Here is a 26661-nt window from a genome sequence, read left to right on the forward strand (position 1 = left end):
CTTGAAAGGTTTCAGAAAAGATTTACAAGGGTGTTGCCAGGGTTTGAAGATTTGAGCTATAGGGAGAGGCTGAACAGGCTGGGCCTGTTTTCCCTGGAGCGTCGTTTAAGAGGCATTTGGATGGGTATATGAATAGGAAGGGTTTGGAGGGATGTGGGCTGGGTGGTGGCAGGTGGGACTAGATTGGGTTGGGATATCTAGTCAGCATGGACAGATTGGGCTGAAGGGTCTGTTTCCATGCTGTACATCTCTATGACTATGACTAAAACTATCATAAAAATAAATTTATATAAAGAAACATCAAAGCAGCTAATTGTTTGTCAGTATCTTTAAACTGTCAACTTAAATATGAACTTACCCCATCCCCCAACTCCTATAGGAGTAGTTTTTGCAATTCAATCAAACATTATTTTAGCTGTAATAATAATCCTTAAAAGTCAACAAACAACTCAGAAGATAGACTGAGGTTGTTTTACTTAGAGCAGAGGAGACTGAGGGTCCACCTTATTGAGATGTATAAAATTATGAGGAGCATTGATATGGTAGACTGGAAGGAACTTTTCCCTCTGATGGAGGAATCAATAACCAGGGAGCATTGATTTAAGGTCAGGGATGGGAGGTTTGGAGGGGGTGTGAGGACTGGAGGGCGAGTGAGGATTTTGTTTTCACCCAGAAGTTGGTGGAAACCTGGAACATCCCGCCTATAAAGGCTGGTTGAGGCAGAAACTTTCATGACATTTTAGAAGTGCACTTAGAAGAGACAAACAAGGCTATGAGCCAAGTGCTGGAAATGGGATTAGAATAGTTAGATACTTGTTTTGATCAGCGCAAACCCAACGGGCCAAATGGTCTTTTTGTTTTCTGTGCTGCAGACCTGTATGATTCTGACTAACTCCATTGAAACTGCAGGAATAAATAGCAATGGTATTTTCTAACCTGCACCAAAAAGCCCGTCAAATCAAAGCAGTCCAGCAGAGTATATGTAAACCAAAGTAACTGCTTAAGGTGTTGGGAAAGGTAAGCAATTCAATTGAAATTGCTGGAGAACTTAAGTAGAATTTAGGCATCTTTGATCTTATAATTAGCGACCCAAATTCTGTTTCAGGCAGCCTCCAGGACACCTGCAAAAATACAAAGAGCCTCTGGACAATAAATGCCTATCCACCAGCAAAGCCCATGTCCCACAAATGAATAAAAAGGACCCAATTTAAGGCTGGACATTTTTCAGACATCCTCAAACATTGACTGATTTGTCAAGCTTGGGCCTTAGGTGTACCTATCTAACATCCATAAATAACATAATAATAATTATTACATGGCTTGTAAATGCGAGTCTGATGTTCACCAGTATCAATTGTAGCAAACATCAAGATTGTTGATGTAAATAGTGAACATTGGAAATAAACGCAATACAGTTTCCCTCCCCACTGGTGTCTACCCTTTTCCTTAGAGTTGGGCAGAAAACCTACTCCATTAACAGCTGCATGTATGGACCAATTGAGACAACACCAGAAACCTTCACTTGACATTTCTTACAGTAGCAAAACCAAAATCAAGAGTTCGGAAAACTGAAGGTGGTATGTGTTTGTAAATTTCACAACTCTTATCTCAACCTGAGTTTTTTTAACAGTCAAGTCACACACAATTTTACCATATTTGAATATGTACTTATCCAGTATGTAGTATTGTAGCATTCATCAAGGTTTGGCAAAATTTTGAACCAACACCTTTCCTGGTAGCTATCCTCCTCCAACAAAATTACTATTAAGCTCCAATGTGGTGATTAATTATGAAAACATTTACTTCAAATATTTGTGCAATAGTCACCCACCTCAGAGCAACAGGATAGAGAACATTACAGGTTGATGACTATATGGAATCAACTCTGACCAAATGACAATCCAGCATCTGAATTGTAAACACCATTTTTTACTTTATCATGAAGAAGCTGGGGTATTTTGATTTTCTCACATTAACAGAAATATTGAGTAATATTAAATGTCCGCCATTTTACTAATGAGCAGCCTGGTACGATTTCAAATTGTGAACAGGCATTTAGCCAACTGATAGATCTTGAGCTAAGGGTTAAAAATGGATACTGCACAACGCTAGTACACCAGGTATGCTTACTCAGTGCACAGAATGAAACAAAATTCAAATGGGTAGTGAATATTCCATGTGGCCAAATCAGTTGGAAAGTAAAATTAGCAGCAACTCAATTGCAAAGACATTGGCTTCACACTGACTGAATCAAAGATTCAGGGAAACTTGCCTGTGCTGATCCCAATATGCTCAGAGTTGAAACGAAGTTTAATTATACCACCTCCTCTCCAAACGTATAATTGAACTGAACTTTTCCAGTGTAACAAAATATAAAAAATTGTAACTAGCACCCTGAAATCTCAATCACATAACTGCCTTGCAGTTTAAGTGGTGCTAAAATAAAAATGGCTCCGTACCATCTGCAGAAATAAAGGTGAATGCCACTCTTGCCTTGAAGAGGATTTATGGCTGTCAAGTTGATACCATTTGCTTGTCACTGTGAGCCATATGGCCCACTTCAACAGCATTTCACAAAATAAGCACTTCAGCAGAATTAACTCTGTGTAGATTTTTTTTCTGGCATAGAGTACAACTAGCCCACTGCTGAGTGAAATGCCTCATTTTCAAAATTTACCTTTGGATGACAAACACTGGTAAATTTGGATTTGCTTAATTGAATAAGCACATCCCAACTTGCTGTTTCAGACAATAAAACCACATAATTCCCAAGGAGCTATTTCTTCTGAAGTAAGATATAAAGGTTTTACAGAAATAATTCTTTCCTGTGTTTGCTGCACATCGTCTTCCAGTTTGGTTTACCTCTCCTAACAAGAATGAGATTGCACCATTTATCCTAGCAGATTTCTTACATGAACCAAGTAGTTCAACCCTAGCGTGCTAACATACAGAAGGCATTAGGGATCTCATCAACACTACAGTTAATACACAGAATATTCTCTTTGCATTCAATGGATGATAACAAAAAGTAAACATTGTTAGGAAAAGATGATCATGCCCATGTTAGAGTCTATACTTTGGATAAAAAAAATTCCTGACAGGGCTTTTCTTTTTATTTGAACTCAATCACACTTATCAGTCTTCTCAGCATGTCTGTCAACACATTCCATCTTTATATATATGGTTTAAACATATTCATACAGTAGTACTTAATACTCCAAAGGTCACAAACCCATAGGAGAAATGAATGAAGACTCTTTTCCTGCCATCACTGGCACCAACGCAGCATTGGGACTGGTCACCATTGGGGAATGCAATATGCAAACTTTTGAGCAATACTTATTGTCTCCTGTGTGGTGGGAAGGCGGATTCTTTTAATCGTGCTCAGCACCTTATCGAGAGAGCTGACATTGGAAATGGGGATCTGCAGAATGTCACCTGCTCTGTCCGTGCTGCAAACCATCCTGAAAATGTCTGTAAGTTATTTCCAAATATAAAGTTTGCAATGAGTGGAAATATTTCAATGATTCTGCTTGCTTCAAAAGAGTAAAATCACAGATTTCAAATCAATTGTGCCTTTTGGATTTCAACAAATTGTCAATTTGTCAAATTCCTAGAAAAATGATTTCAGTCACTTCTCATCCCAAGCTACACTCGGAAGTTTGATATTGTTCAAGGCTCTGTCAAATTAGGATCATATCCCATGAGATCATCCATTTAAAAATGTCCTCATCTCTGACTTTAATGAAATGTGCTCAAACTAATTAAGAGATGTGCCATGCAATTAGTCCTCAGATTAATAGTCTATTGATTAAAAGACGGAATCTTTGAAATCTGAAATACCAATTATCTTGCACAGTCTGCAACTAAAGAGAAATTGGACTGGATTTTAACTCTGTCCAAATGAGTAGGTTTTTAAATGGATTAAAATTGGGTCCAGATTTCAAGCAAGTGCAAAAAGTTATTAATCATCAGACTTTACATTAGAAAGGCGACCATCTTCCTGGGTTCTTTAAGATTAAAAGGTTCAAATGATATCTGGATGGTGCTGAGTATAGCTCCGCAATTACACACAGAAATCATTTGCCCTTTATCATTAGTGACATGACAGCCCAGCTTTACTTTATAAAGTCATAACAACACAGATACATGGAAGTCCTAACAAAGACAAATAGAAAATAGTGGTAACATGCAGTAGATCTGCAGCATCTAGGGAGTGAGAAACAAAGTTAAAACCCAGGGTTTGAGGAGTGACAAGCGCCCCATCCGTCAGCCAAAGTTGAAGGTAATCCCACATTGGCTGGTTCTGGGAGCTCCAGGGGTGTGGCCACTGTTGGCACTGCAGACATACAGCGAGAGCAAGATGGAACTGCCCCTTCCAGTGGAAACTGACTCACTGGAGCCATTCAGCCAGACCCTGAGCAAGTGAGGAGGGCCAATGGATTGAGGGCGAGGACATGTCCACAAGGGGACAACTAAGACATCAGGAGTGCTCATGGGCCACAAACTGCATGGTCAATGAACCTCTTCCCCATCCCAAGCCCACAAGATGGCAGCCAGAATGTACCTTCCCAGTCTCACGCTGAGTAGGGCACCTCTGCCGCTAGTAGAGGCTCTTTATTAGCTACAAAGTATGTCTCCCACTGCCTTGCAACCCAATTTCCCACCACCTAACGTCCTTGCCACTTTGAGGCCCTGTACAATTCTGACCAGCATTTTCGGCCTGAGACATCTAAGCAAAACAGCCAAGCTAAAAGATCATACAGCTGAAGCATCACCTGTTTCACTCAACATATGGAGCACTCAGCAAGTTTCTGATTTTATTACAGACCTTATCTAGGTGCTCCACATTGCTTCAGATGCACACAGTCTCAAGCCTTTTTAAGGCACTAATTATATTATAAGCCCTTTAGCAATGATGTTACCATGTCTTCTCATCACAAGTAAATGGGAGATATCTCAGTGTGATTGTTCATATGATCATGTCAAGTCATTTCTGATAGTTGCAAAACTAAGGCAGAGGTCCTTTCCATATTCAAATTTGGTGACCAGTTCCTGTTTTTGACATAAACACCCTTGTAAAATGACTTGTGAAAGCTAAGCAAACAGTTACCAATCAGACAGCACCAAAGTAGGAAGGAAGATCAATAGTGTTTCAGGTCATAGACTTTCTCTCTCAAAATCATGTCCAGCAAACTGAACAGTGCTAAGCATTCCACTTAGTAGCCAGGTTGGTATCACATTGATTGCAACATGAATATTCATCAGCACCATCAGAAGCAATTTGTAGAAACCAGGATGGTAATACCAATCCATAAATGTTATCTTTCTCATTTCCTATATATGACCAATTGTCCTCTGGTCCAGACTTTATACATGCAAATAAAATGCCACCTTTAACACAAATCAAATGGCTGTTCCATGCACTGACCCACCCTGCTCCTACTGCAAAGACATAAGGCCTTAAGAAGAAAAACCAGACGAAATGATTTTCATTCCTCCTACAATCTCGTGCTTCTTCAATCCACCTCCCAAACTGTAATGTTCAGGTCTCTAAACTGTGGAATTCTTATCCACCTTAACTTGTTCAAGAAAATAACAGAACAAAAGCCAAAAAGTTAAAAAGTAATATATTTACATGAGAATTGTAGCTAATAGAAGTTGAACATCTCCAGTCCTACTGTTTTGTTTGGAAACAGTTTGTGTACTGCCTTGATAGCATACAATCCTCCCTTCTCTGTACTGGAAATGTTTACATTATATCATTCATAGTACATTTTGAGGAAAAACTTACTGAAAAAAAAACTAATATTTTTGTCTTCTGCATTTTCACCATGAAACTTATTATTTCTGAACGTTTTACAAAGTTGGCACTTGAGGAATAAATGAATTGACAATTCATTTAGCTGTCATTAACTTTCTGCTATTTCAATACATTGTTGTCCAGAAATAGATTTTTATTTTGTATTCTTACATTATGGAGCAGACCAAACCCCTAAAAGGTATATTCAGTGGATGGTCTAAAGTCTAACTTTTTCTTATTTTAAAAGGTAAGTGGTCCAGATGCAATTCAATTGGTTAAACTACTGGAAGTCAAGCAAATAGAATATTTTTACACTACAGTTAAAATACAAACAAAAGAATTGGCTTAACTGTAATCTACTGAAATGCTTCGTAAAATAATAGATATATTAACTATTATTAACTGTTCCTATATAGTAATATCCCATAAACACCCTGCACACTCTTGGCAAAGGCCAATTCAGTAAAATGGATGGTCTCACATGCAATTCTAGCAGCAGGAAGAGAACCCCAGCTTTTAGCTGGAACTTGAGGAAAATGAGCTTCCATACCCAGTTTCAAGACCTCAGCAACTCCAAAAAGCTAAAATTTAAAATCCTGGACCCCATCCATTCAGGCTGCTTCTATTGTTCCAACTTAAGAAAAAACCCAAGGCCTCACATTGCTGTTTACTCTATTAGCTTGGAGCAGACTACTCATCCCTGTCTCAACCTTTCTTCTTAAATAAAGAAGGACAGAATACACCTCTTAAAGCCACAGTATCATCACACTTATTAAAATACTAATAACGCTTTATTTTATTTAAACAGAAGCTACATTGAAACATTTGTCAAACTGTTTCCAAATTGCAACAAACTCACATTTCTGAGATTTATGTTTTCCCCTCTGCTCTCCAAGGCACATTCCCTGAAGCTCTCCTTTGCATTGACACAGTCACTTGGTTAATGGGTCTTGCACTATCTTTTTGTTTTTGTAACCTGAACTACGAACATTGGCAGAGAACTTAACCACTGGGCACAAAACAATACTAAATCTTATTCCTGTCCTTTTCTGATGTACATACACTCATATTTACAGCACGGATCACTGGAATACAACTTGGAAAGGGAACCTTGAGATGGTTTTGCTTTGCATGTCTGCCATACCCAGGATTAGCAGCGGCAACAGAGTTCATAACAATGGAAAACAACCAAACCAGTTTTATACCTTGGCCAGACTGCCCACCATTAGACAGAAACTACTGGGGATTAATCATGGTGTAATTTAAAAATTAAACATGCACCTGGACAGGATACAAGAAAGGTTAGTGTTTGAATAGATAATCCATTTCTCAATTTTTCTTCTGACTTTTCTTCACTGTTATGACTTTGTTTTGCTCTTTCTGGGAGGCAGAGTGTTAATATGATACAACTTGTAATCCTGAATCACAGCCTCATGCTCCAGAGGCAGGAGCTCAAAGCCCATAAAGTAATTGGGAGAATTCAAATTTAAATAATTGATAGGTAAAGATTAAAAGATAATCTCATCAATAATGATCGTGAAACTACAGATTTATTGTCATTAAAACCCATCTGATCACTAACACATTCAGGAAAGGAATTCTTTCAGCCTTACTTTGTCAGGCCTGAATGAGACTCTAGACTCTCAGGATGTGTCATCATTAACTCCTACAGGCCTGGCAAACTATTCACTTGTACCAAATTGTGACAGAAAAAAATTAAGAGTAAAACTGGACAGATGACCCAATATAAACCTAGGCACCAAAATTGACAAAGATACACACTGCCCTACAAAGTCCTCCTCACTAACATCTGGGGAGTTCTGTCAATATTAGGAAAAGCTGTCCCCCAAACTAGCCAAGCAATAATCAGATATAGTAATAGCCACCTACTCATACCTTGCTAACAACATCCCAGATCATGATCGTTTGGAACATTTCCTTGCTCCCTTGATTCCCATCTACTGCCTTCCCTCAGCTAATGGATCAGGGCTCCCCCATGTTGAACAGTATTTGCAAGAAGGTCAGAGTGTAGCAAGGGCACTGAATGAATTCTGGATTGGAGGCTTCATTATCCATCATCCAATACAGAATGGTAGCGCCATTACTAACTAAACTGGCAGAGAATCAAAGGACCTTTTGGTCAGACGAAGCCTGCAGCAAGTGGTGAACCTGCAAGAGTGATGATTTCGCTCTCACCAATAAATCGGTCACAAACGTATCTCTCCACAACAGCATTAGTCGTAATAATAATTGCACACATGCTTTTGGAAAGGAAGGCCCAACTTAATCAGAGGACACTATCCATCATATTGTGTGATATTACCATTCTAAATGGGATAGATTCAGTACAGACACTGGGAATAATATCCTAGAAAACATGGGCCATTTTGCACAGGTTAGGATTTTCTTCTCTACAGGATGGTCATAGGCAACAAAGATTCATCATCCCCTGCAATGTATAGCTCAATCTTAGACTAGGTGCGAGTACCAGGATTGTGAGAATCTAACTTGACACCAATGATATCATTTACAAGGCAATGAGGGGTCAAGAAGTCATCTTTGCAGTCTTTAGAAAAAAAGATGAGAACAATAAAGGCTGCAAATGAAAAACAGAATGAGTGAGAAAGGAAACAGAAAAGAAAAGTGACAAAGACAGAAGAAGGGTTCAAAAGACCTAAAGCAAAAGTAGCAATTGAGACATTACATTAAGTCAGGAGAACAGGGCCACATATTGATTCTTCCTGGTATTTCAAATCACATCTCAAAATGATAAATTGCATTGAGGAGGAAAGATAAGCACACAACTAATCATAACCTTAAATCAGACTGCAACTCTGGAGATTAATTTTACCTTCCTGCCCGAGTTATAACGTATACAAACATTGAGACGGTCACATTTTTGAAACAACTGGAAATAACGGGTCATCCTCCAAATACAGTGCAAGGGAAAGAAAATATAATTCCTTCAGTTCCCAATTGTGGGCTGACTATACAAGCAAGCATTGGAAGAATTCTGCCTTTTGTCTGCAGCTTCCTGAGTTCATAGCAAATAAATAACACGAGAGAAAAAAAAAGAGATGTTCACTGTTCTTTGTGAACAGCTACAGCTGCCTCTGGTAGACCATGACATCATTTTCAACTAACCACAAGGGTCGCTTATACAAAAGTCTGCTGTCAAAATGTTTGTATAATTTATGAATCACTTCCATCTCAGAGAGACTCCATCAAACTAAATGTATCCCAGTTAATAGGATGCAATTTTATATTGCTTTCCTTTTCCCTTCCCCAGCAGTCATTCTTTAAGAGGAAGCTACTGCAGCTTGTATGGGCTGGGTTACATTGTCACTTTACATGTAAACAAGCATATTTTCCAGCCAGCCTATTCCCAACAATGATCAGAGGGAGAGATTCTTGCTGTTTTTCTCATCTCCTAACCCTTCAACTGAGTTGGAGGTTATCACAGCATTGACCATTGTTTGAACATGAAACTTTCCAAGCCTGTGATTCAATGCAACACAGTGTATGGTGGACTTAGCTACTAAGATAGTGGTTATGTTTCCCCAGCTATAATTTACGTTAGCCCATTTGTTGGTGCTCATGCTTTTTACCAGCATCCTTGCATGGGGTGGGGCTGGCAAAAAATGTAAACAAAGATTCAGAAATCAACTTAATGTCTTTTTATTGTAGAAATTAGGAGGTTTGCCCTTTGTAAGCCTCACCTCCCAGCTCACAATAACACCGCCTTGTACACCCATAACTAAAAAGGGACTGAATGGCCCATCCCTGCTCCTATGTTACTATTTATGCAGAGGAAGCTCAACAATCAAAGCCAGGTATTTTGAAACATCTTTTAAATTAATAGGACGCTTTTAAATGCACCAAAATAGACAAAGGCAGATACTTTACCCTCTAAATAAATGACAGGTTTTGGTTAGATGGGGGTTTAAAGTGTTAATAATCTAAACCCAACCTGCCTGCTTCTGGTTCTAATAAAGGCAAGGGTTTTGAGAATGGAAGTATATTAGAACTTCAAACGTTATAACAGGGCTATTTGTATTTGGCTATTTGAAATTCAACTTCATCTGACTGGGCTTCATGGGTGAACTAAAGAGAGGCCCAGACTGACCAGGTAAGGGCTTCTCCCACCCAGCCTGCTTGGACAAAGCCCACAGTAAGATGTCCCCAACCCCATGACCCTACGATCTGCAACCACTCCTTGCACCATACCCCAAGGCTTCCTTCCAAAACCCTGAAGGTGCACCAAGCTATTCCTGGCTCACCAATGTGAAGTTACTAATCTCTCTGGGCTTTTCCAACTCCAGATTTAAATGGTGCTGCATTGGCTAACTAGTGAAGACAACACTCATTTCTTATGTTACCTCATGTTCCTCATGCAGGCCTGAGGTTAAAATTCCCATTGTATCTCAGAATGATCACAGTAGTTCCTTCTCACACTTATAAGAAGGATTCTGTTTTTATTCTATCAAGTGTCTGTATGACCATCTAAAAACAGCAAGTTAACATCAAAGCAGAAAGGGCTCTTATGGTGCAGAGGTAATGTCCCAACTCAATTCCAGCTGCTCCAGTGGTGTGTAATAATGTATCTGAACAGGTTGATTTAAAAAAGAAATGAGTAGGAATAGGCCATTCAGTTGCCTGCTTTGCCATTCTAGATCATCTACCTTGACACAATTTTTCCCTGTTTATTTGTAATTCATTCATGGATGTCATCAGCACCTTAAATCCTATTCATCTCTACCATAAACATACTCAGTAACCCAAGCTCCGACAGCCCTGTGGAGTGGAGAGTTACAAAAATTCTCTACACAGTCAGTGAATCAATTCTGCTTCATCTCAGTTTGTCCCTTATTCAGAGACAGTCCTTACTGTTTTTAGACACTCCAAGCAGGAGAAACATACGTCCTGCATCTACCTAGCCTACTCCTTTAAGACTTTCATGCAACCCACGAAAGTCAGGAGGATCAGAGAGGGGAATGCTGCCCCAATTTTAACTATCTACCCCACCTGAATCCAAAATTAGTTAAAAATTATACCTAGAAATGTCTAAATCCCAAGACTTGCATCACAATGAACTTAAATAATTTATACCCATTTTCACTTTTTGAAAGTTCACGCTTTTCCACCCCATCACAATGCAGGACTGTTGTGGGAAGGAGAAATGAGATTCATTAATCTGCTCATTCTCTCTCTCTCTCTCTCTCTCTCTCAACAATCTCAACCAAACTATAACATTCAGATGTGCTGCTGAAATATATCTCTCTTTCCCACCCCCCTCTGATTGCTGCCTCTGGAAAACATCACAATGATTTCAGAAACACAATAGCTTTCATCACCTTTATTTATAGGTAAAACCTTCAGCTCAGTTCCAAGTCGGACACTTCCAAACTTTCCTAAGTTTTTAAACTCAGTGCAACATAACTACTATTCCATTGTAACAGGACTGCTGGAGAAGTCTTTCATTTCTAAATAGAGGCTGTTTAACTTTGTACCTCTTTTCTCAGTTAGAATCTTCCAACCCAAGGTAAATAGCCTTTAAATACTTACAATTCCAATTTTTTAAACACTTGCATCACGTTCCTTTATAATCTATTCTTACTCCAGTGAAAGAAGAATCATATTTTAATGGTAGGGCACTTATCATAGGAACAGAGACCCTTTATTGTACAAACACCAACCTTTTCATCACCCTCCAGATTTTGTGTAAAATTGCCACTGTTCAGCGTTGAATATATCATAAACTTTAAAAGCAGAAGTTTTCACATGACCTATCAAAAAACAGACCTTATTCAGACTGAGAAACACAGAAGCCACTATAACAGCCTAGTCTAAAGTTTTTCAGCATATATTTGTTTCAAGCATTGGAGCAAAGACATGGTTATTTTGGGAGTTAAATTAGGCCATGCCTAATTTAACTGAATACTCCACATACAACATTTAACCTCAACATTTAACTTCCAAAAATAAATCTTAATCAACTGAATTTCACTGCCCTTTATAACTATGTCATTTTCAGCTCAGACTGATCCTTCTTCGGTGATGGTTTCAGGAGCTTGCTTCACTGTGGTCAGGTGATCACAGCAACTGCTTTAGGTGCCTCTTTGTAATCCACAAGGGTCTCCAACATTAGAATCAGATGACGCAAATTGAGTATTGATTGCTACTGTTATTGTAAAAACAAACTAAGTGCACAGCTGGAAAACAGAGCACTAGGCTGTGTGTGTTCCATTTGTAGCATCGTTTACATTATGGTGCACTCCTCGACCCAAAATCCAAGGCTTCTCAGATCTCACAATTTGAACAGGAGCTTGTGGTTAAACCACTGGATGTTCACAGTTTTCATTTTGGTCTTAAGGCAAATAAAAAAAAGAAAGCTACTCACCAGCAAGCTGAAATAGTTAAATGAGGAACCCCAGAATATTTGCTTGTAGATGATTGGTAACTGGGAATTAAAATCCATTACAGATTTTCATATTTATGCACTGCAAAGCGCATTGCCAGGATTTTACACATGCCTGTACTATCATGTTAAAAAGCCTACATGCAATTTATAGTGTGACATTATCAGCAATTGGATTGTTTATTTTCCAAAGTTGCTTTTTGTAGAATCCACATGTAGGGTGACTATCATTTCATCAGTCTGACCTGGATTTAAACCATGTATAAAAGCCCATATATAAACCCAATTCACCACCCAGCCTCTCCTGTCTTCCCCACTCCTGCCCTCTTGTTGTTTCAGCAACATTCTGGATTTATATTTTAAAACAGCACTTTAGACACTGAACTATAAAATTTGCTGAAATAGTAACCTCACAAGTGTTTGTACAACGGCAACTGCCATAATCAATACTTCATATGTACAGTCATTAACAAAAGACAAATGTCACCAAGGAAGACATAATCATACACTGGGTGTCCAGCAAAACATCAGTTACATTTACAATAGACAATATTGTTTCCAGCTTTCAGTCACACCACAGTCACCAGCCAAACTCCAAGGCAGAACCGTGACACTGCACCAAACTGAATCACAAATCTTTGCAAACACTATGAGGAACAACCACAGATTCTGAAAGTGCACTCAGCTAAGTAGTGGAGTGGTGTACAGTGCTGAGACTCAGAATTTTAAAGTCCTGCTACTAATTTCTCTTATACCAAGCCGTCAATTTTATTAAATAAATGTTTGGACTAAATTAAAGGAAAATTTATTGAATTAAAGAGGAAATGAATGACACTGAAGAAGCTTCAAAGTAATACGTGGATGGTCAGGCAAGTTATTAGTTATAGTAAACCATAAAGACCAGTATCAGTCTGCACGCAGTCTTGAAATAGTTGCCTCAGTGAAGGTTGAGCTGGGGTCTACAATGAACTTTAATATTTCTGGCTTTCAGCTTAAAATATAAAATCAGATAAACCAGAGTTTGCGTGTCAGCAATGTCTGTTGGAGAGTATGACAAACTGATCAGCACAGGATCAAGTTGGGAATGATACTCTAAGCAGCCTATCTGCTATTAATGACAAGACCCATTTAAGAAAGGCCATTTATGCAAGGTATCAGACAATTGCCAGCACCCAGGTACAAATATCTAACCACGACAACCAAGTGAGGAAGGGTGAAATGGCAGATTTCTTTCCAATCATCCAAGTTGCACAAAACAACACTTCATGGCTATACTTTTCTCCAATTAAAATGTCATGAACTATGACGGTTTCCTCCCACCGTCCAAAGATGTGCAGGTTAGGTGAATTGGCCATGCTAAATTGCCCGGAGTGTTAGGTGCATTAGTCAGGGGTAATTGTAGGGGAATGGGTCTCGGTGGGTTGGTCTTCGGAGGGTCGGTATGGACTTGTTGGGCCGAAGGGCCTGTTTCCACACTGTAGGGAAGCTAATCTAATCATGATCCAATTAAAAGGCAGTTTGAGCGCAAGAGCATTTTTATTAGACAACATCAAGGATATGGCCTATCAGACTCAAAATTAAAAGGAGATAGTGCCCATGTCAAAAGAAAGATAAAAGAACATATACTGTATTATAGAATCTTGGATGTCCTTGAGGTGCAAGGATCTAATCTATAATAAACACAGGATGCCCGACTGGAAAGGAACATCACTTATCATTGAACGCCAAACTACACCCATGACTCATTGTATATATAGCTTGTCCCCGAAGGGAACAGACAGTTCTGCAGATCAATCCCAGCATTCTGTTTCATTTTATTATATCCAGAAGTGTTCTTCAACAAAACTGAACTTAATTTCGCCCAAATGACGGTAATATTTCTTTCATTGATTAACCACCACAAGTAGAGGGTCTGCATAAAAAATGCGATGAGTTCTAGCGAGGCAGGTCATTGCCCATAACCTAAGGAATTAATACTCCATAAGCTCCATGTAGAGGTGAATTAATGATTCTCCACAGGCTTTGCAGAGGTTATCACATCCCTCTCCCTCTAAGTCCGAGGGGGTCCCCTCACTCGTGTGATGTTTGGGCTTCCTGCATCATTTTGCCTGTGGCCCCAGCCCTGTGCTTTCCAGGTCTGGTCAGGGGAGCACATAATACATAGGCGATTGTCACTCCTGTGAAGACCGAAGAGTGCCTGCAGGGGGCTATTCCTTGGTTTGCACGGACATGCCTACATCATCTCTCAGGAGGATTCCTACCAGAGATAGTCGATGTGTTTTTTTCTTGTGATCTTCTCTTTGGTTTTGACCATGTATGATATCAGTCCCGTTCTTTAAGGATAGCTCTCTAGGTATCCTGGGAGTTATCTCCAAACACTTTACGTGGACCATGTCTCCCCCTTGTACTTTCAGACCTAGAGAAACTTCAACTCAGTTTTGTTCCTGGGAGTCAGAGTCCCTTTCTATGGCTTTCATCCTCTCAACATGTTCTTGTTGACTCTGTACCAGAGGTGTTTTATCTCATTTACCTGGGAAACACATTTTGCCCTTTTAATTGGATTCCAGCCTCAAAAGAAACACCGTAAGACCGCCACTAAACTCTCCAAATGTTCCTCTGTAGTAACTCCTGAGGTTAAAAAGTCAGAGAGACTTTCACTTTGAGTACCCTTTGGAGGATGTTCTCCATCACCCTTTTAAAATGATGCAAACCAAAGCCACTCCAACTCATTGCTGTGGGAAGGCAGCCAACATCAAAGACCCCCTCTCACCCATAATGTCTCCCAACCTCTTCTGTCAGGCAAAAGATTCAAAAGCAGAAAACAGATGTACCAACAGTTTCAAGAACACCTTCTTCCCTGCTGTTATTAGACTTTGGAATGGTCCTCTCAAATTAAACACTGATCTTGCTTTTTGAGCACCATTGCAGCCATAACTTTGTATTCCTCATGCTATTCAATCGCCCTATGATCTTTGTATATTATGATCTGCTGTACTGCACGCAAAACCAGACTTTTCATTGTACTTAGGTACACGTGGTAGTAACAAAATCAAATCAAAAGGGCAAGCCAGTGTTATCACACAGAACTTTGTCAGTAGTTACAGTGACATATTTTTCTGGATGACACCTCAAGCTCCAGTTGGAAGTAGGTGTGACTTGTATTCAGTTTACAAAACACATGAAGCAGACTCAGCTTTTCATACAAGTATTCTATTTTTAACACAGTACGTCTGTCTAAGCAAGAAACTCTGTTGACTGCCCTCATAATCCCCACAGAGAGAGAGATACCGAGTTGTCAGATTTTACAACGAGGTTTACTGGTGTGGTCCATTCAGCAAATTGTATTCAGCATATGATGCCAAGTTCCTCTAGATGCTCCAATTCACCCTTTACTTTGCTGCAAAGGGTATTGGGGTTTGGTTGTGCCTTGAAGTATTTTGGACAGGCTCTGGGTATATCTCGATCTTGACCCTGGTACCATTACTTTTTCCAGGCTTGCCAGATACTTTAAACTCTTTATGATACCGGAAGATAGGACACCCAAGTCATCAGGATAATGACTTTTTGTCCTGAAAAGAGTATCTCATTCTTTCAGCATACTCAGACCAATCCTCCACACCCGCATCATAAAGTTCCAGTTTCCCAAACAACAGCATTCCCAATATTTCCCCATCACGGTCTTACTGAGTTGGTTGGAAGGCAAGATTGCCCAAATCTTTTCTTAACTCTCATCACCACTGTGATATTGCAGGAAGCCCAACTGGAAAGGAACATTATTTATTGTTGAAGATCAAAATAGAGTCACTACTGATGGCAATATATAGATTAGTCCCAGCCCTGGACAGACATTCCAGGATCTGCTTTTATTTTTATGTCCAAATGTCTTTTACACATAACCGAAGGGTCATTTCTCCCCATGACCAAATCACCATGTTTTTTTCTTCATCAATTAAACACCAACAGCAAGTCACACGTGGAGCCAATTGGATATTTACATACAAAGCCCATTAAAGGTTGCAAACTATCAAAGGCAAGAGAGAAGTGAGATTGAGAGGGAACTAAATCAAATGGAATTGGAAGGGGAGAAAAAGCACTTTAGCCCCTATAGTGCCCATTGCTCTCTAAAGAGATCGCGAGTGGACACCAAGGGTTTGCTTGTGTTTTTGCATCCTGCAGTGCTCATACACATAACTGAATAGTTTTATTTCCCATCACCAAATCATACACTTTTTTTCCCCCACCACCAGTAAATCCTGCATGTTTAAAATTGAATAATTTGCATGCATAGCCCCTTAAGGGCAATGCAAACCATCAGAAGTGAGGGACAAGGAACTAATTTATAATTTGCTGATCAACCAGTTCAGAGACACCACTGGAGTAGGTTCAGCTTGAACCCAGTCCTCCTAGGTTAGAGGTAGGGACACTACCGCTGTGCAACAGAAGTCCTTTGGGTCTGTTTTTTTTTAAATCCAGAAGTACTCTTATGCACAACTGAATGGTTTTCTTCCCCATCACCAAATCAGTGTGACGGACATCTTTTTCCTTCACCTAATAACCAGTACCAGTAAATCACCCGTGTAGCCATTTACATGCAAAGCCCGTTAAGGTCAATACAAACCATTGGAGGATTAGGGAGAGTGGGAGGGGCTACATCAAAATGGAGTTGGAGGGGGCAGACAAAGCACTGTATCCTCTGCAGTGCCTACCCCTCTCTCAAGAGATTGACAGTACTGATGGACATTGTGTGCTCCCTCTCCAATAACACCCTGGCATGAACTGAACAGCAGAAGAGGCAGCCTGTTACCAAGGGAACTCATACTCAAACTGCACGAGGAGATTAATTACGATTCCCCATGGGAGTGTAAGGGTTATCATGTAACCCGAGACAACAAGTGGTTAGCTGATTTCTGGGACTGTCAGCGGTAAAGAACATCATGGATACCTTTTAACTCCTCGGTTCCAGTCACTGTTTGCCACTGGGCTTTTCTTCTTCAGAAAGAAAGTGCAAGACTGCTCCCTACATCTGATAAACTTGCTTATTAGCAGGGTCAAGAGTCAAGGAGAATCATTTCATGTCTTTAGTTCTTCCCAAATCCTCTCCAAAGCTTGAGACACACATTTATCAAATCCTCTAAGGTAGCTTCTATGTTTATACCACAGTTAGTTTACCCAGAAGATTTAAACTGCACTCTAGATTAGAAAACAATTAAGGGGAAGCATGTCAGGCTAGAAAATGTCAAACCCCCCATTCAGATGACCAGCACTATTATCAAGCACACTAGGATCACATACTGTTCCCTCTGTTCTCTAACAATAATAGGCTCAGCCCCAAACTGAAAAATACTGCCTCCCACTGACATTTTTATTTGTGAGTAAGTAACAATTTAGTCTCAATTTTTTTCCTATTGGGCAGCTGAAACTAGATTGAAATGATTTTCAACATGTAACCCTGGCAAATTGCAAGGAGGAAGCTTTCAACCAACAGCCTGGGTAAATTCAAGCACAAAATCAAAATAGGGACAAGTGTTTAATATATCTATAAATCAAACTCTGTTTAAGGTGGTTAGGTCCCATAGAATTTTACGGAGGGAGGATGTACTCTGAAGAGAATGCAGAGATGGTTCCGTGTGATTGTGCAAGTTGAGTGAATGGGTAAATGCACGGCAGATGAAATATAATGGTCAGTAAATGTGAGGGCATCCACTTTGGTCACAAAAACAGGAAAGCAGATTATCTGAATGGCAATAGATTGAGAAAGGGGGAGCTGCAGCAAGACCTTAGTGTCCTTATCCACTAGTTGCTGAAAGTAAGCATACAGGTGCAGCTGGCAGTGAAGAAGGCAAATTGTATGTTGATCATTATAGTGAGAAGATTTGAATGAAGGAGCAGAAATATCTTGCTGCTTGGTGAGGAGATGTATTGATAACGAGAGTGAGAGAATCAAAGAGTGCAGGAGGTGTCATGTGGGCGGCACGGTGGCACAGTGGTTAGCACTGCTGCCTCACAGCGCCAGAGATCTGGGTTCAATTCCCGCCTCTGTGTCTGTGTGGAGTTTGCACATTCTCCCAGTGTCTGCTCCGGTTTCTTCCCACAGTCCAAAGATGTGCAGGTCAGGTGAATTGGCCATGCTAAATTGCCCAGAGTGTTAGGTGAAGGGGTAAATGTAGGGGAATGGGTCTGGATGGGTTGCTCTTCGGAGGGTCAGTGTGGGCTTGTTGGGCCGAAGGGCCTGTTTCCACACTAAGTAATCTAATCATATGCTATAAGATATTGTGGAGATGAACATGGGTGAAGGGGAGCAATTTGAACATGAGAATAGGTAGTGAGTCATGGTAGAACAAGGTGCTGGGTTAGCAGAACACAGACACAGAGAATGGCAAATGTCTTTTGGACAGGTTAGATGCTATAGAGGGTTTGAGAATAGATGACTGGCAAGGAGCAACTTTAATTTCTTCAATGTAAAGATAATACTTTTAAGGGCATCACCAACATTAGAGTTGAGGCTGAGGCAAAAGGAGGATGATGCTGCAGAGATGGAAATATGAACTGTTAAAATGATGGATTGGAGGTATAACTCCAAGTTGAACAGACCAAAGCTTAACATGGTCTGATTCCACTCCCTGTGAGGGATTGAGGATGGCGAGATTAATGAGAGGAGGGCTAATGTGGTAAACAAGAACAGCAACTCCAGTCTTTCATTGGAAAAAATTTGCATAATTGAAAAGAAAAGAAGGATAGGCAGCCACAACAGATGATTTTATTAAAACTAAAAGGCTTGAAAGACCTCATACAAACAACAATCACATCCACAAATGGATGACTGAACTGTTTAGAACATACAGTTCTATTTTGGGCTTTGAAAATCTAAAGGCAGTCGATTGCTATAATTGACTGATTTCAGGGTCACTGGATTCTTGTTAGTGTACACATGCAGGAATTAAATTATTTTGCTCCAGTTAAAGGCTAACATTTTTCCTCGACTTTGGCAAGATTATGCACAACTAAAATTAATTTTTAGGATCGCAGGAGATTTCAACCAAAAAAATGGGGTAACATGTAAAATTCTTAATGCAAGAAGATTTTGAACATCTAAGTCTAATGTGATGAACTCCACTAATAGTAATAATGGACACATCAGATCCCAGGATGAAAACTGGTTTGAGAAGTTCTTTTTAATTTTTCCAATTGGTTAACAAGATGCTTCACTACTGAACCGTACTCTCAAGAGGCAAAGATATGGTCATTAACAACAGAACACACTTTTATAACACAAAGGCAGCAAAATGTTGTGCAGAAGATAGTTAGAAAAATCTTAACACAAAAATATTAGAAGAAAGTTACAATTTGTTTCCCAACACTATTCAATTCAGAGATTCAATCCCAGAGAAATATCACTTCTTTATGAGCTTTTTAAATAATTTCTTAGCAGATGCTTTCTGGTTTCTTTCCCCTGGGCTTCAGATACCATTTTTTAACAATTCAGTTCCAGGCCCCTGGTGTGAACCTCCCACAGTTCTGATGCCCAAACATTCCCAGTTCTAACAACATTAAGACTCCAATACATGCTCTCTTAGCTTTGAACTTCCACAAATTAGAAATTACTTCTGCTGAAGTAACCAAAAAAAAATTGATTCACTTGCTAGGCGAAAACTATTCACTTTGAAACTTAATTCTTCATTTCTTCTGAAATAAAAGCTTGAACCCACTGTTTTGAAGTCAAAACTAAATTAATTGCCTTAAACATGTTTACACTGTCATAAATCTAATCTATAACCACTTTATCCATTAATACCACAGTATTTCTCTGAGACAATGGACTACAATCACATGTTCCTGGTACAGGGTGTATTCAGGTCATCATCTAAATGAATTTATGACTTTGCTTTTAAGAAAAATGAAACACTTTCACATGAGTGACCCACATGCAACTGCTCTTATTTTAAAGTTCCAATTTCAAAATACAATCACCTAGGACATTACCAGTAAAACCAGGACAGCTGTTCACAACACAGCACATCATTAGAGGGCTGGCTTTGGTTACTCTATGACATCCTCAAAGGACTTGCCTGGAGCATCAGAGGCTGTGGAGTGACCTTATAAAAGTTTATAAAATCAGGAAGGACATGGACACGGTAAATAGACAAGGTCTTTTCCCCGGGATAGGGGAGTCCAAAAGGACAAAGGTTTAAGGTGAGAGGGGAAAGATTTAAAAGGGATCGAAGGGGCAACTTTTTCACACACAGGGTAGTGCATTTATGGAATGAGCTGCTGGAGAAAATGGTGGAGTCTAGTACAATTGCAACATTCAAAGGCATCTGGATGGGTCTATGCATAGGAAAAGTTTAGAGGGATATGGGCCAAATGCTGGCAAATGGGACTCAATTTATCTAGGATATCTGGTCAGCATGAATGAGTTAGACCGAAGGGTTTGTTTCCATGCTGTATACCTCTATGACTAACTTGAAATAGAAGAATCAGAGCCTCAGCCCAGGTTCCTTTGTCCAACAGGCTGAAATGTCTGCTCTTTGAAATTGTTGCTGCTCCTTTCCATTTTGCCCCATTAAAGAAGGAGAAGACATCAATTAAAATAACAGCTGTCACAATCTGTCATTCAGCACTGTATACAGTAAGCTTCTACACAAAAAATCGTCCAGCTTGCTTTCAGTATCCATTGTTTAGGAAAATCAAAAGAGAATTTCTGCATTTCCTCTGACTTCCTGTGGGTTTCCCAGCATAACATCTGCGCAGTTACAAAGTCAGAGGAAATTCATGGCCAACGTCGAGCATTATTCTAATCTAGGAACTACAACAACAACAACAGCACCTATTACAATGTACTACTACCTGCAGTGAAATCGCTTCCTATTCGCAAATGGTTCTCTCTGCTGCTGAAACCCTCATTCAACCTTTACTGCCCATATTCCAACATATGTCTGACCTCCCCATATCCTATACTTCGTATTGTTGAGGTTTCCCAAAACACTGCTGCCTGCATTCTAACTCACACCAATCCCATTTCTCTATCACTCAATGCTCCCTGATCGACACGGGCTTCCTGTTAATGTTAATTATAAAGTTCTCATGCTTGTTTCCAAATCCCTCCATCACCTCACCTCTTCCCATCCATGTCATTTCCTCCAATTCAAATCTTTGAAATCCTACTTTGTGTTCGACAACAGGTGGCTGTCCCTTTGTACACCAAAGCCCTAAGCTGTGGAATTCCCTCCCTCAACCTCTGCATCTCTTTTCTCACATTAGAAGCTCTTTAAGACCAACCTCCTTGGATTTGCTTTTCATCTTCCCTAAAGATATTAATGTGTTAATTTGTGAAATGTAAATTAATACAGTTATTGCTGTTGTGCGATGTGACTGTGATCAGACCTTGTTGTGATGTTTCAGTTATGGGTAGGTTTTGTCCAAATGTTTCTATCTTATTCAGTGTCAAGGATTACTACTATGAATGAGCCCTTGCTTCTATGGTAACGTAACACTGACCAGGAATCAAACCTCATTATTGTAAACAGGTCAAATAACACAAGTCTCACCAAGTTCTCCTACTCTTCAGAAATTGATAGACTAAATACTTGGATTTAGAAGTAAAAATAAGGCATTAGCAGAAAATAAGATTTAGCTCAGCTAATGAGACATGCAAAGAGATCTAGTGAAACATTCTTTATATATCAGTAAATCAAGGCCAGTGCCCATAATGAAGCTTTTTCACAATGAGCTCAAAAAGAACTGAAGGACTAGCAGCTCGCGGCAGGAGATACATTTCTAATATCAGCTTAAAAGTTCACAGCCAAGATACAGGAAAACAAATTATACCATCCATTAAATCAGCAGAATTTGTCAAGTAAAAAAAGATTGGTCTCCACCCAAAATTACATCAAAGCCCTATACCTTCAACGAACTGAAATCGGAAGCCGTACATGGATCAGCAGATTCCACTTGCTTTTCACTAATATTTGTGGAGGAATAAATGTCTTAGAAGTGACATTTTCTGTACAGCCTCCAACCAGTGAAAAATATGTTGAGAGACCTACACGAAATGGAAATACACACCATCATGTTAAAAATCACAACGCCAGGTTATAGTCCAACAGGTTTAATTGGAAGCACACTTGGCTTTCAGAGCACCGCTTCTTCATCAGGTGGTTCATCAGCACAACCACCTGACAAAGGAGCGGCGCTCTGAAAGCTAGTGTGCTTCCAATTAAACCTGTTGGACTATAACCTGGTTTTGTGCAATTTTTAACTTTGTACAACCCAGTCCAACACCGGCATCTCCCCATCATGTGTTATTCAAATTCTAAACGTTCAACCTCATTTCCAATAAAAGAATTTTTTTTCAAAAACAAACCTAATTTAGGTTGTGACTAAACCTCATATTTCAGTGACACAGCTTACTAACTCAAAAACTTGGATTAGTAGTTTTTGGACAAGATACTAAAAAGTCATAACAAGAGTCCCCACCTTCAGAAGTGAAGTAACACTTGCAGTGCATGGGCGTGTGAAATAAAAATCTTTTAAACAACAAAGAAAGGATAAAGCAATTCAAAAGCTATTTACGTCAAGATCTTGCAGTTAATTGGTGAAATTGCTGAGTGCGTTCTAATTAATGCTGATCCCATGAAGTTATCAGTAAGCTTAAAATCAGGGAGGTACTGCATCACAATGAATAATAACAAGGACAATTATCCTTGCCACAAGACAAACTGCAAAACCAGTCACACTGCTGCCAGTAAATTAAAATGGTTGATTTTCTAATCTCAGAGTTGAAGATAGTTCAAAACAGCCATAATTTATAAAGCAGAACTGCGAATTTGGCTGAAACAGGACATCTGAATTAATTTAGCAATCGAGCAAAATAATTGCTCCATACCATCAATTTGAGTATGCAATCCTTGTGCAATAAAAGAAAAAGACAATGGAGACATCATCTAAGCTTGATAATAACTTCCATTTACTGTGTGTTTTATGGAACAAATGCCCCAAAGCACTTTTTAGGGGAATACAGAAAACTGGAGGAGATCAGGCTTATGCAAAGATATCTTCAGGAGGCTTTTGAAAAGGTGGAATTAAGGTAGCAAAGGTTTGAAAACAAAACTTGTTTGGGAATGTTGAGTGAGGATTTACACATCAATACAGGAACTGGAAGGTGGACAGGCAATAAGAAGTTTACATAGTAGAATACAGTTTTACAACCAAAGGTTGCGAAGGAGGGCTTAAATTTGAGATTACAGAAGTAGGGTGTACAAGGCTACAGAAGGATTTGATATGATAAAGTGCTATGGGAATGGGAGTCAATTAAGGTTTAAAAAGAATGAGGGATAATAATAGCCTTGCATATAGGATAGCATAAAAACAGTGGACACCTGGGAAATTTGGAATTTTAGTAGCTGCAACTCAAGAATTTAAAAGGGAGAACAATCTTACCCAAATTCTTATGTCAGCAATTACGGGGTTTCAGCCAGGTGGCGTTACTATGTAGCTGGATGAGCGAAGGACCAGGTTTGAGTTTAAATTTACTCATGGACAAATAGGATGGCTGAATTACAAACAATATTGTGTGGAATTTAGGGCAATTACACCTTTGAGCATTCCATCAACAGCATAATGGAAACCATATTAACATAAAGATGACGAGGTTGCAGGCACTGGCTCAGTTTTGCCCTTTTAGGAAATTTCTGGACATACCATGACAGAGTACTTGGAACAGAGACCTGACACAATGGGTCTCCAATCTTCTTCCCTTTCCCTGCAGATTACTTTTAAAACTGTATAAAACAAAATCACAAACTGTCAAAATAAATCCAAAAGACATGCACATTGGGCAGCAATTGATCAGTGAATGATAACCAATGCCCATTGTTGTCAGTTATTAGCAACTTCTCCTTCTTTTAATAAAATGTCATTAAAGTTGAGTTAATAAGACAATGTGTTTTATAATTGCATGTGCAGGATTATTGGAAAAAGGTATGTGGTCATCAGGCTGAAACAGCACTGCTGGCCCCAAATGAAAAAGAATGAGTAGAGGTCAAAGCATCCAGTATCTAATCTTTATAATAAGGACACAGGGTGCAAGAGCCAGGAAGTTATATTGAAATTACACATGTTCCAAACTCAGCTGAATTACTGCCCAATCCAGTTCTTGGTACCACGATTTAGGAAAGACGTGAACACAATTAGAGGGAGTGTAGGAAAAATTATTGAGAATAGTTCCAGAGATGACAAATTATAGTTAGCAAGATAGATTGGAGAAGACAGGACAGTTTTCCTGGAAGAAGCAAAAAGCTCAGGGGACTTGATAAAGGTATTTCATCTCAGGAAGGGTAAGAACTGGATAGAAATGGAGAAACTGTTCCCATGCATGAAATAATGAGTGGGAACATTGAGAAACTCTCAATAGAATAAAACTGAAAATAAAGTTTTCACTATTAATACTTTTAACCCACAATACCCCTTTTGTTTTGCACCAAAATAATTGTTCAAGGGTTGCTTAACACAGAGTGTGCTCATAAAAATATCATCTGATGAAAAACAGATCATGTTTGCATTCAAACGATCTTAACATGACTCCAGTTTGAAAGAAAAACTAATCGAATATTGCAGATCATTTAGCTAAATGTAAAGATTTAATAGCCTGAACTGTTGTTAATGTATAAGACTTTTAAGGTTTGGAGTTCTTCCATTCAGAATCCCTTGCTTGAATAGAAATGTTCCTCCTTTTGTCTCCAAATCCAATGGTAGTGTCAGAGGTTTCATTTCCCTCAAAAGTAATCTCAAGCATCCCCATGCTACTGTCCATATTTTTTCCAGTCATTAAATAATGTTTATTTAAGCTATGCACAATACTTCACAGTCATATGTTTTAGATAAAACCCCCACTTATTTACCCTGTGAAAAGGAGTAGAACTACAAAACAAAATGAGCTTATACCAAAACAAATTTCAAATTCAATATATACCAAGAGGAAACCAGTTTAAAAAAAAGATTGGTTGTGCTGTCCTTCTGTACTGAAGTATACAGAATGAGCTAGCCCAGTACATCTCATTCAACAGTTTGCTGCTTTCTATTTCTTCTATTCTATTTTTGGAGCAAAAATTAATATTTGTGAACTAAAGAATTCAATATTCAATAAGAGGAAACTACTATTATATGGAAAAAGCTCACCAGTTTTTTTTAAATTAAAAAACCCAACTTATCTACATTCTCTTTATATCATGTTGAACTTCAGTCTCAATAAAATTACCAAGTCACAGTAAAATGGTTACTTCATGTAATAGTATGGACAACGAAGCTAATGCTTGTAACATAAATGCACCCAAAGCAATTGAGGAACCAGGAAGATTAATGCTCAACTAAACTAAAATTTCTCTTTCATTCCAGATGGGAACAATACACAACTGGCCATGTTGCCAGAGCTCCAGCGCTTTGTGTTTAAACACACTTGTGGGGTGAGCGCTTCGCTGGCTGGTCAGCATTTACTGTTTCTAGCTGTCCTGGAGAAGGAGATGGTAAACTGATTCATGAACCACTTAGTCAATGTGCTGAAGGTAGGTCCATGATAGCCAAAAGGAGGAAATTCCAGGATTTTGACCCACAGACAGTGAAAGTACAGCAATATTTCCAAGTCAGAATGGTGACCATTCCTTATTCATGAGCCCAGTGAATTTGAATTTGGCAGGTTACATTATTTTGCAAGATTACATTACTTTGCAAGACATTACAGGCAAGTGAGATCCTCTCTTCATCTAAAACCTACAGTATTGTTTCCTCAAGACAAATTTTAAAACAAGTTGCTATTTGCACTTCTCACAATTCTAGAGATAAAATCTTACTTATCTTTCAGTAATTGTACTGGTGTTGTTTGTTGAGAGATGGATGATCTAAAACTGCTTCCAAATAATGTCACACTAACACCTACCAAATTGTCAAAATAAAACAATAAGAACATTTAATGTTATTCATTCAACAAACCTGGATGGACAGTAATTTAAAATAAACTGTACACTTTGATACAGTACATAGAACCTTTTAATGCTCAGACACAAGGTAAAAGTAACTTATCAGTGTTGTCTTCAGCATCTTACTAAAAAAAGTCAACAAAAAAAATCACATTTTTTATTCCAATACTGTTAACTCATTACATAATACTGGTGCTACCAAAGCCAGTGACAGTCTTTATCACTTTCATATTTCACCCAAGTATTGAATACAACACAAAATTCTCAGCCTACTCTAGTCACAGCCCACACATTTAGAAAGCAAATGTAGAAGCATGCTACATACCATTTTTCGCAATTTAATTCAAGGCATTACAAAAATTCGACAGGTCCACTGTGACAATGCACAGAAATCCTAATTCCATGAGACCCATAAGACATAGGATGAAAGTAAGGCCATTCGGCCCATCGAATCCACTCCGTCATTCAATCAT

General features: G+C 39.0%; 1 protein-coding gene across 7 annotated transcripts in view; it reads right to left on the reverse strand.

The window, feature by feature from the left end:
* Window positions 1–26661, reverse strand: part of lrp8 (low density lipoprotein receptor-related protein 8, apolipoprotein e receptor) — a 107423-nt gene that overhangs the window by 67356 nt on the left and 13406 nt on the right. The window contains exon 1 of one of the 7 annotated variants that reach the window (XM_043699612.1): window positions 11500–11574. The exons of the other annotated variants lie outside the window; for them this stretch is intronic. The gene's annotated coding sequence lies outside the window, so the exon portion shown is untranslated. Of the gene's footprint in view, window positions 1–11499; window positions 11575–26661 lie in introns of those variants that run through there. 7 annotated transcript variants of the gene reach the window in all.

The sequence above is a fragment of the Chiloscyllium plagiosum genome, chromosome 11 (assembly GCF_004010195.1).
Source record: "Chiloscyllium plagiosum isolate BGI_BamShark_2017 chromosome 11, ASM401019v2, whole genome shotgun sequence".
In the NCBI taxonomy this organism is placed as follows: domain Eukaryota; kingdom Metazoa; phylum Chordata; class Chondrichthyes; order Orectolobiformes; family Hemiscylliidae; genus Chiloscyllium; species Chiloscyllium plagiosum.